At 37.3% G+C, this 12242-nt stretch overlaps 1 pseudogene; it reads right to left on the bottom strand.

Moving 5' to 3' along the window:
• Positions 1–1136: 1136 nt before the first annotated feature.
• LOC144251601 (ataxin-10 pseudogene) lies at positions 1137–3028 on the bottom strand (annotated as a pseudogene).
• Positions 3029–12242: the final 9214 nt, after the last annotated feature.

Below are 12242 nucleotides of genomic sequence, written 5' to 3'. Positions count from 1 at the left end.
AGTATCACCCTCGTTTGAAATCTTGGAGTCATCTTTGACCCCTTTCCATTCCTAAAATCATTTTCTCCAGTTTGTCATCATATTCTTCCTTCCAAATAATTTCTTCTTTCCAAATATTTGCTCATATTGAACATTTTTTCCTTTTTCTACAGCTCTGTGCTCATCCCTACTGATTGCTTCTAGATTATTGAACTGTTTTCCTAACTTATCTCCTTATATCTAGAATTTCTTTTCTTTAATACATGGAACTCTAATACTTCACCCCAGATCTTAATCCTTGTGTACTGTATCACCTCCTAAATGAATAGTTTTGAATCAAATAGAAATTTGGTAGTTTGGCCTGACTTTCAATGTCTTTTATAATTTATATTCTCCTATGCATGTAACTGTAACGTAAACAGCAACTACTCTTCCCCTTTCATTTATCATTTTTCTGAAATATACTCTGGCTATGTTGATGAAATAAAGAATTTATTGAAAATATCAAAGGAAGCATTACAAGCAGTTATACAGTGTTAGAAACAGATTAATTTTCCACACACCAGAGTGCAGAGAAATCTCATGATAGGTTGCAGGGAAAGTTAATAGGAGCAACCTAAACCTAGACTGTGTGTTCTGAACCTGACCAAACATATCTTAAAACAAGTGGCAGAGCAATCATATTCCTGATATCTTAATTACATTTTAAGACAAAGTACAACATTCTTTAAAGGATACAGAAATATCTGGTACCACAAATTTAAACTTTACAATGCCTAGCATCCAATCAATGTACTACCCAAACAAAGAAAGAGGAACATATGATCTGTAACTGGAAGAATGTGAATTAGTGGAAATCTGTAAAATACATACTGGTTGTTTAACACCTGACTATGAGTCTCATAATCTTTGTCATTTCCAAGTCTGCCTTATAGATATGCTCAAATATGTTCATGGAGGGAAAGAGCATATTAAAAATGACAATTGAAATTCGAAAGGAAAAAGTAAGTAAAATAAGAACTACACTTGATGGAATTAAGCACAGATTAAAAATTGCAGAAGGAAAAAATGAGTATGCTTAATCTTTTTTTTTTTTTTTTTTTTTTTTTTTGCCAAGGAAGGGCGGTGCCCTCAGAGCTTTATTATCTGCTGCCACAGTATGCACAAGGTGACACTAACACACATTCTATGCGGGGACAAGGGAGGCCAGACAGCTACGCGTAATGCAAAGAAAAGGGGGAAGTTGAGGACTCTGATGGTGGCTGACACCACTGAACTCTGCTACCAACAAGACCAGAGTTCCCAGGTTCACACTGACACATCTTCAAACACTTGCAGTTTCACGTATCGTGGAGAGGAACATCCACAAGTCAGACTCTGAAAATTCAGATGATTGGATGGAGAGTTCTTTCACGGCGGGGGGTTGTCACAAGTGGACTTCAGAATCAGCTTCTCCCCCCTCTTCTCAACTTCAAAGCCCATCTTCTTCAGCAGGGATGTGTCCGCCAGCCCCTGCTCCTCCATCTTTGCAATCAAATCTTGGTTCTGGCTGTTGTCCTCAGTGAGGTTGCGGACAGTGTATACCACCCACTGCATCAGAAAGGGGTTACTGTCATCGATGTTGCAGCTGTCCAGGATCAGCGGGATGCCATCCAGCTCATTCACCTTGTGTTGGTTATCTTTATTCTTGTAACACAGATTTCCAATCAAGCGAATAAGATGAGACTTAAACCCCTCGGCCATATTTGAGATGTCACCTTCTGCTTTTATGCAACCAGAGGTACTGAAGATGTTTGTGGTATCCTTTCCAGCTACATGAATTAGTCGTAAAAGATCGACCACACGTTCCAGCAGGCCAGGAAAGCCCTGCAGATAGCCCAGCAGCTCGGTGTTGGCCGTCATTTCACACAGCACATCCAGAAGCCTAATGGTGGCAAGAGCCTCCTCGTCCTCAGTGTGCTGCTCAGAGGTCAGCTTCAGCACAGTCCTGCACTGATCCACAAAGGAGCTTGCAATCAACTCGGCGTGGCGCAGAAACACTGGCACATCATCCTTGGTCAACGGCTCGTCTCCCACCAGCTTGGCTATCATGAGGTCGAGCAGTGTGACCCTTTCTTGATTGCTCAGTTTGGCATACATGGCTTGCACCAATTCCGGGCTTTTCAGAAAGTGATCAGTAATGATCAAGAACGGCCACTCTGACTCAGGCTGCTTCTGGTGAGCTTCAATGACATTAATTGCAATATTGAGGGTTTCTTCCAGTTCTTTCATCCTCTCAGGATTAAGAGATGTGAACAAAATCATTGAACAGTAGGCAACAATTTTTTTGTCTAGATGATTTAAGCAAGACATGAAGAGCTCGGGGAAGGCGTGCACCCACACGATGGCCTGGGAGTCTTCGTTCCGTGAGGCAAGGTTGCCTAAAAACTGCAGGCCACAGCGAAAGGCTGTCAAGAGGGAGTCCGGTTCCACTCGTAGTTCACGGAACAGAAGAACCAAATCAACAGCCACACCAATCGTATCGAGGTTTCTGATTGCATTCTGGTTCGCAGCACACTCCACACAAGCGTTCCGGAGACACCTGAAGCACTCAGTTATCAGCTGCAGACTGGAAGCCAGATGCTCCACCTGGGATGGGTCCCTGCAGGCCAGCTCCACAGCATGAGATGACTTCTTTAAGATGTCCAACACTCTTTGGAAGATGGTCCTGGGTGCTGTTTCTCCGTTGCGCTGCTCCTTGAAGAGCGCGGTGAGCGCGCGAAGGGCCTCCAGATCCTGGATGGGCGCCGGCACCATGACGCCCGAGAGCCGGGCGGGCGGAGGCCTGGGCGCCGCCATCTTGCCTCCTGCGCGGCCAAGCGGCGCTGAGGAACGGCGCTGAGGGGTGGCGAGGGGCGGCGAGGGGCAGCGAGGAGGAGGAGGAGCGGCGAGGGCCGAGGGGCCGAGGTGGCAGGAGGCGAGGCGGAGGCCGAGCGGCAGCACGAGCGCGGGGCCGCACGCAGCGCCGGAGCCCGGGAGCCGCCACCCGGCCGCGCAGAGCCGCCGAGCAGGCCGGGGAGGGGGCGGCGGAAGTATGCTTGATCTTAATCATAGCAATGGAAACAAAAAAAGAAATATATGTATGAATGGGATTCTACAAAGTGAGGGAGAGGAAGGGAAGATTTGAATGATAAGGAGGAGGTTTAGGGGAAAAACTGAAAGAAACAGATCTAAAACTGTTTAAATTTAATAAAAACTATGAACACATATTTGTAAGAAGGTCTATTAAACCCAACTAGAGCAACCATTAAAACTAAACAAAACCAACCAACAAACAAAAACAATAAAACAACCAGGCCTCAAATACACCAAATTGTGGAAAATCAGTTGCAAAAAAGAAAAAAAAAATCTTAAAAACCAGAGGAAAATAATGTTAAAATGATAGAAAATACCTATCAGAAACTATGTAAGCTAGAGAAAATGGAGTGATCTCTTTCAAGTACCTAGAGAAAAAAAATTGCCAACCTAGAATTCTATGCCCAGTGCAAATGAAATGACAATTAGAAATGAAAATGATTGAGAGAAATTTCTAAAAACTTTCAAGTAACTCATGGGTCAAAGCGAAATATTACAAAGGCATTTATAAATACTTGCAATGAATGAAAGTAAAAATAATAAATAAAAATTTGTAAGATGAATCCAAAGTTGTGTTTAGAGGAAATTATAGTGATAGATCCTTCTATTAGAAAGAGAAAAATGGATCCAAATCAAAGAAGAAGATAAAACATAAAGGAAATAATAAAATAGATAGGAATCTAATAACACTGAGGCCAGAAAAACAATAGAGAAAATTCTTTGAAAACAAAGCCTTGTTCTTTGAAAAGATTAATAAGCCTGATGAACCTCTCTCTGGCTAGGCTGAACAAGAAAGAAATAAAGAAAGCCTACATTTTTCATATCAGGAACTAAAGGGAAAACATCACTATGTTTCCTACAGATTTTAAAGGGGATAATGAGGTAAAAAAATTGAACAATTTTATTTTAATACATTAAGACAATTTAGATGAAGCTGACTAGTTCCTTGAAAGATACAAATTACTGAGGCAGAAAGAAAACTCCTAGAGCCTATATAGAAACTCATGCAAAGGTGAATACTGCTATTTATCTTAGGAAAATGTAAATCCAAGTTATAGCGATAACTGGGGTGGGGAGTAGTTGCCTTCAGGGGACTTTGGCAATGTCAGGAGTCAGTTTCGAATGTTAAAACTGGAGCAATATTCCTGGCATGCAGTGGGCAGAGGACATAGATGCTATTAAACATCCAACAATGCTCAGCACAAAAATTATCTTGCCCAAAATATTAACAGTGTTGGGGGGAGGGTAAGAAATTTGACACTACACACACAATACAATAGGTAACATTCAAGACAACAGTAATGTTGTCAAGAATGTAGAGAGAAAGGAAGTGGGAAGTTATAGAATCATTAAATAGTTTGGTGGTAGCTTATAGTGTTGAACATGGGCAAGCAAGCCTAATGACAGGTATTTATCCAAGAAAAATGAAAACTTTCGTCCACTGTGTGAGTCTGCTTCCCATTGCTGGAACAAAATATTTGATAAAAACAACTCAAGAGAGAGAGAGAGAGAGAGAGAGAGAGAGAGAGAGAGAGAGAGAGAGATTGCATGCCAAATTAGGAAACCCCTTCTGTAACTATGGATTTCAGAAACACTGAACCTTTATCAGAGTCAGAAAGTCAAAGTCAGAGAAAAACTTATTTTAGCTCATGGTTTTAGAGGTATCAGTACATGGTTGGTTGGCCCCATCATTTTTTTAGGCCTGTGGTGAAGCAGAAACTCCTGTTGGGGAAGCAGGGGGAGGGCAAGGGCCAGGGATAAAATATACCTTCCAGGGAATTCCCCCAGTGACCCACCTGCTCCAACCAGGCCCCGCACCTCCTCATTTTTCCAAACTTTCCCAATAGCTTCAGAAGCTTGGAACAAGCCTTCAATACAAGAGCCTTTGTGGACATTCCAAATCCAAACTGTAACATCTACACAAAACTTGTGTCCTTTCTTGACCACTTTATTTTAATATTTGTAAAATGTGAAGAGCTCAAATGTTCATCAACTGGTGAATTAATAATCAGATTATGGCATAGCTATATAATAGAATACTACTCAGCAATCAAAAGGAATAAATTAGATGCTATGGTTGTGGCTCAGTGGCAAAGCACTTGCCTAGCACATATGATGAACTGGGTTTGATCCTTAGCACCACATAAAAATAAACAAACAAAATAATGGCATGCTATTCATCTATAACTACAAGAATTTAAAAAGCCTAGCACATATGATGAACTGGGTTTGATCCTTAGCACCACATAAAAATAAACAAACAAAATAATGGCATGCTATTCATCTATAACTACAAGAATTTAAAAAAATTTTTTGTAGTTATAGATGGACATAATGCTTTTGTTTATTTTTATGTGGTGCTGAGGATTGAACCCAGTGCCTCATGCATGCCAGCCAAGCGCTCTGCCACTGAGCCACAACCCCAGCCCTACAAGAATTTTTTTAAAAGAATAAATTATTAATACATGCAATGACATGGATGAATCTCAAGAGCATGGATCTAAGTGAAAGGATCCATACCACAGAGTTCATATTGTTTAATTCCCTGTATACAAAATTCAATAAAAAGCCACACTATAGTAGTCTGCTTTTGCAGGGTGATGAAAATGTTCTAGAGTTTGAATTTGCATTACTGTGGATGTTTTCCAAAATTCATGGGTTATATAGCTCAAAATCAGGAAGTTTATATGCAGATTGTACTTCAAAATAATCAGATTAAAAGAAAACAAAGAGAGTAACTGCAAACCAAATAAGGGAAACCCCTTCTTCAACGTAGGTGTCAGAACCACTCAGAGTTTATCAAAATCAGGAAGCCTCCTGCTAACCTGGAAGCTGATTCTATGATGCCAGCTCAAGTCTACCATGTCAGCTATCATCTGGACCCCCACTGCCAGCCTGCCTCACTATCAAGACCTTCCAAATTGAAGCAGGGAAATCTATTTCTCAGTCAGAATCCTAGCTGTGATGGAATCTGAGTGGTTTGAGTCTGGAGTGTTTCGTAGCTAAGATTCCATGTTAAATGGAAGTTGGAACCAAAAATTAATGAGCCACTCCAGAGTATGTACTATAGTTCCCCGGCTCATCTTCAAGTAGTGACTAGCTAGTATCCTCCCTGCTTCTCCTATGTAATGTTTACTTCCTTCTTTCTTATTTGAGATCACTGCCTTGGGCCTTCCAACTTTTCCCTTCTTCTTACTATCAAGGCCTCCTCTTATTTGGATCCTTTATCTTTCAAAGCTTAGCTCCAGCTCCTTTTTTTTCTTTAAAATACTGCCTGTAGGTCCAGAGAAGCAAGACTTACATCTCAGGGAGCCTATGTTTTGGGGGTTCATTCCTAAAACTGTTCTACATAGCCTTACAATGGTACGTAGTGGTGGAGACTAAATGGGGGCAAACAGTGCTCTTTGGATGGGAAATCAGATTGGACAAAGACCTCTATTATCCTGTGTTTCCTTTCAGTGTGCTTGTTTACCCTCTTCTAATTCCTGGGTTAACTAGAAAACTGAAGGAGCTCAGAACTCAGCCACTGGAGCTATCCTATAGCCTGAGATTTGGCTCATGTTCTAGAAGAGTGACATGATCAGTATTTGTGCTCCCAATGACTGTTACAGTATTTACCCTATAGGGTTATGTGAGTTTGTACCATTAAAATTGGGAAAAATGTTGATTTGGAGCCATTGTCAGTTATGTGAAACTTAGGACTGTAGGTTTACAACTCAGGGTAATTGCTAATGTTTGAGCTTAAGCTGCATCTGTAATCCAGTGTCAACTCTTTCCTTTATTCCAGTTGCAGCCTATTCAGTTCTATAGTATTCCAGCTTCTCTGAAGACCTCATTATGGTGAGGGATGCAACAGCCACAGGTGACCAAGTCTATCTTTCTGAAAGGTGTTCATCACCATTGTTCTGCTGTGCCAGCTGGCTCTTCCACTGGACGCCTCCAATGGATATACCAATATGGTGGCCCAGAGGTCCATCCTAACTGTACATTAGGGCTGAATCTTCCTTGCTTATTTTGTCTGTGAATCTCTTGTTTACGCTCCTGGTGCAATGTGTGAAGACAGGGATATGGTAATAATTGAACACTTAAGTGTTCTCTAACAGTAGCCTAAGTGTTGATTGGTGGAAATTCTTTAAGAACTGGAAGAAACACCATCCATATTTTACATTTATTTTGTATTTTCCCCTGCACCTAGATTTCTCTTAGACACTAGCATGTGATTATTATTTCATTTGTTAGATTTTGTCTGATAGATTGAAAAGCCCATAAAATACTCAACTTTCCCAGTAAATCAAATATTTCATTTAAGGGGTTGAATGCTTAATATTTTCTTTCTAAAAAATGATGCTATTAAATAATGTTGACTTAGTGTCACAAGGAAATCATTCTTCAAGTAATGAAAACTAGAATATATATTTCTTGTTTTGGATGATTTCAGACATAGTGGTGGAGACTATTAATTTTGAAACTGAGTTCTATGTCTGTTATATGGTTAAAGACTAAGAAAGTTTTTGATGGTATGAAAAAAAAAAACAAGCAAACAGACACACATTTCTTGAATGTAAAACAAGTGTCTCTTCCTTTTTGTAAATTATTTTTCTTTGCAGAAAGTATTTTCCAGAGCATTGTGCTAATGCTGACAGAAGCAATTCTGTTTTTCTTTCTTTGGTATGTAGTATGGTTTTAGAGGTCGATGTGATGTACTTTAGTATGACATGAAAGTCATTGTGAGATTTATGGAATTGACCAGAATTTTATTGCAGCCAGATTTTTTCCTAATAACCTAAGCCTGACATCAATTTGGATGATGAATGCACTCAATTTAAATTTCCTTTTTGAATACATACAAATAAATGTTAAAAAAATACAGAAAAACCTGCATTTGGAGTAGATGCCCAGTTCCAAATCTATCATAAACTTGCGTTAGTAATACATTTGAACAATAAAATGTTTTGAGTATTGTTCTTGTTAAATCAATACATTTACCTGTACTTTTGGGGTAAAAAATTCTTCTAAACTGATTTGTATTTATGTCAGAAAAATGTCATCAAATGTGAGTTTGCCTAAATACAATGGAAGGAGTGCCTGAGAAAAAAAAGTATGAAAAAAGAGAAAAGAGAATGGTTACAATAGATAAAAGAACACATATAAAAACAAAACAAAATTTAAAAAGCTTCAAAACAATAGAGCAAGCACCTCAGAGACATGAGAACATGTCTCTGTTGTTTTATTTTGTTTAAATACTTTGAAGCACTCAACTGTAAAAGCTTTCAGTATACAAAATATAAATACACTTATTTGAAGAATGAAATAGTAAATTTGGAATCAGCCAAATATTAGAAACTAAGTTTAGTAAAGCAGCGTATTTTTGAATATCTAATAAATTATCTAAATGGATTTTTGCTTTGGAAACACTTCCAATAATCTGTACTGAATACTGGGGAGAACAGAACAAGCCTTTTTGAGAACTCAATTTTATGTATCCCAGACCAATCTACTTATGGAATAGACAATGATGACAATGACCTGTTTTTAAAAAGTCTATTATTTATATTAAACAGACTATCAATTCTGTAGTAAAGTTTAGAAGTAAACTTTGGTGTGCTAATCTTCTCTGCTAAGAGAGCTTTTGGTGATAAAATATATTCTGTTATTCTGAAACATTTTCTTGTGTACTGCACTCCGATGTAATTATCCATTTGTGAATTTTTAAAAGCATGAATTAATTCAAGCAATTGTTACTAAAATACAGCTAGTCAATATTAACATATTTTTCTAATGGTTCAATTCTTTGACTACATATAATCATTTAAAAAAAAAAACTTTTGTCTTAAGTTTGTTTCAGAAAAATACTGAAAATAAATAGAATCTTAAGTATACTGTTTTCCAGACATTACATTGACCTTATGTTCAATTGACCTTATGACTTCATGTACATAGAAATTTCATTTGTGATATTGGACTGTTAAAATATTTCATTTTTTAAGAGGTAAGCATTTTTAGGTTATATAAATCCTTTTTCCATTTGAAGTTTAAGAAAAGCAAGGATTAAAAAACTGTCTCAGAATGAAAAAATTAGAACTACAAGGCATACACATTGCAAATAAAATTTATAGTTTAAATGTTTTTACATGACATATTACTAAATGTTTTAAAATTTATATCTTATCCCTCTGGAATCACTTGACAATTACATAATAGGTTGATTTCTCATATCTGTTTAGAATAGTATGATTCAAATATTGAAGGAAAGCTATATTAGAATCTATATATTCACCTATATCAAAATCAATTTTGATATTGCTAAATATATAGCTCTACACATAAATGAATACTAGAAGAAAAGTAAGAAGTCCAAATAATAATAGTAAAATCATAGGTGATTTTAATTTATTTTATACCATTAAAATACAAAGTTACAACAAATCTAGTTTTGCAGATCTTAGTTGCATTCTTGAATTGAGCAGCTGTCTGGACTGGAAATGATTCAGAATGCTGCATCCGCCCCACCACTTGTGCAGTTTATATTTATAGCCAGAGAAAGGAAGTGACATGCAGAAAAGGGAAGTGAGGTACAGAAACAGCTGGATTAGTTACAGCTCTATATTTGCCTTCTTACTATAGTTTGAATAGTTGACTGGCTGTGATTGACTGAAGTGCAACTTCTGTGATTGGTTGACACTCACCTATTTATTACCAAGGCAAATTTCAAGTCAGGTTTTCAGTTTCTGTACTAAGTTAGGTTGCAGTTAATTATGTAAGGACATGACTGGAGCCTTCCTCAGGCCAAATGTAGCTTGATTTAAGAATACTTTTGTATACTTTCTCCTTGCTTCAATAAAGGTAAAGTATATTTATAATTATAACAAAATAATGGTATCATAAAAATAATTTCTTATGAAAAATTTCTTTAGATTTGATTTCAATATTTTTTATATAACAGAAAGAACAACAAATGTACCCATAAGGATAATAGAGATTAAGCCTTTCCCTTTTACAGTCTCCAATTCTCTGAAGTTTTAGGCTCTTTCCTGGACTAATAGCAAAAATTCTCTTCTGAGATTCCTGCAGACTAATGAAATGGAGATGAACAACACAAAACACTTCTTATCCCTTATCTTTTTGTATACAGATACAGTCTGATTTCTGAGGTCAGAGTGGCCCAGTGTAGGCAACAAGCATCAAAATGAAAGATGTGTTGTCAACATTTCCTATCCAAAAAGGATGGAAGTTTTGAAAATCTCATCAAAGATTTAGTTATCCTGTTTTGCTTTTATCAATAAGTTCACTTAAAAGGCTTGTTACCTTTAATTCAAGATTTCTAATAATCTAGTAAATTATAATGATCTAGTTATACTGTAACACTTTTTAAAGAAATTATACTTAAATAGATGAATAGATGTTCATCAAAGGATGTTTATAATAGTTATACATTTACAAAATGTGTACAATTCAATAAAACACTAACATAATGTCCTATATATACTGTTTTGTCCCTTAGGAATAATTTATTTTCTGATGTAAACAGTGAGAAAACCAAATTGGAGGTACAAAGTAGTTTATTAACTTCTTCAAAAATTGCTCCTAGAAGTCAGAATTTATTTTTAAAAATGTTGTCTTGAAACAATATCTTACAACCAATTTTTCATTACTATAGATTAATAATATAGTATGAACTACAGAATCCCTAAATTAGATAAAAGATAAAAGAAAGAAAGAAGGAATTGAAAGAACGAACAAGGCTTGTCACTGGAGCAAATGCCTGTTTATTGAGGAACAGCTCTGCATATTTATAGAGCCGGGAAGGTTTGACAGTTGTCATGGGGTGCTTTTTTATTGGTGGGTAAGGATCGGGTGAGCAGCAGGGCTAGTCTGATTGGTGGGTAAGGATCATGTGAGCCAGCAGGCCTCACCATTGGACGGATCTTCTTGGGGGATGGGGAAGTTAGTCTTTGGAGCCAGGCGACTCCCAACAGGAATGACACTAAAAAGCAGGAGACATCATTTTCCACAAATATACCATGGGCATGTAGATGGTTAGAACAGAGCTTGTTCCCAACCTTTTCATTACATGCCTAACTTCTTCTCCTACTTTAGGAAAAATGTTAAAACTTTTCTCATGGAAGGAGGGTGAGTTCGGGGCATCCTTCAGTGAGAAAGAGGGAGGCAACTGACTCAGATAACTAAATTATTGAATAGTGCCACTCTTGACATTGAATTCCTCAGGGTGTGTGAGAGAGAGAGAGTGTGTATGTGTGTGTGTGTGTGTGTGTGTGTGTGTGGTGTATGTGTGTGTGTATGCAAAAGTGTATAATTTTAGAAATAGCAAGATCAGCGTGTGTGGATAGGGAAACAAACTTTAGCCTAAGCCAAGAGCTAGTTGGCTCACTTGGAGGAAGGGTAAGAATTCAATTGACAATCCTTCAGAAGAAAAAATGAAAACTATTCTAAAACTTCAAGAGAAGTTTTAACTTAGAGTTCTCTTTGGAAATTTTAGGCTTAAAAAGCTTCTAGTAATAATCAAGCTAAACTAGGCATCCCTATCTGAGAGAAGTGAGGAATTGGAACAATAGCTGGCAATGACTGGGCCAAGAGATTAAAATGTTAATAATTATTAAATCTGCAGTCTGGAAATCTGTTATTCTAGGCAGTAGAATATGATGAAAATTAGCATAGTAATTCAATTTCAGCTGGTTTTCAAGTTCCAAGTTGATAAAACAGGCTGCCATACATCTGTGGCAATGACTAAGGGTCATGAAGCATCTTAGAATTGCTAAAGGGAAGCCAAACGTATTTCGAAAAAAGTATTTACTACTTTGGATGCCATGAGAGCAAATGACTTCTTTTTTTTTTTTTTTTAACCTTCAGAGGGACTGGAATGTTTAATAGGAATATCTGGCAATATTCATTGCATCATTATAGTGCTTCTTGAATATTTGTACAAAGGAGCAAAGAATTTTTCTAGCAGATCCTAAGATCTGTTAAAGAAATAAATCTGTTGATAAAGTAATTAATTGGAAAAAATAAGTTGCGTGTGTGTTTGTGTGTGTGTGTGTGTGTGTGTGTGTGTGTGTATACTAGATCTAGTCAGATGCTACAAGAATCAATTCAATAACTGAAACTATATTTTATGTTTGCTAGGTATAGTC

The sequence above is a fragment of the Urocitellus parryii genome, unplaced genomic scaffold (assembly GCF_045843805.1).
Source record: "Urocitellus parryii isolate mUroPar1 unplaced genomic scaffold, mUroPar1.hap1 Scaffold_123, whole genome shotgun sequence".
In the NCBI taxonomy this organism is placed as follows: Eukaryota; Metazoa; Chordata; class Mammalia; order Rodentia; family Sciuridae; genus Urocitellus; species Urocitellus parryii.
Note: the sequence above shows the minus strand (reverse complement) of the source record. Positions and strands in the feature narration are given on the sequence as shown.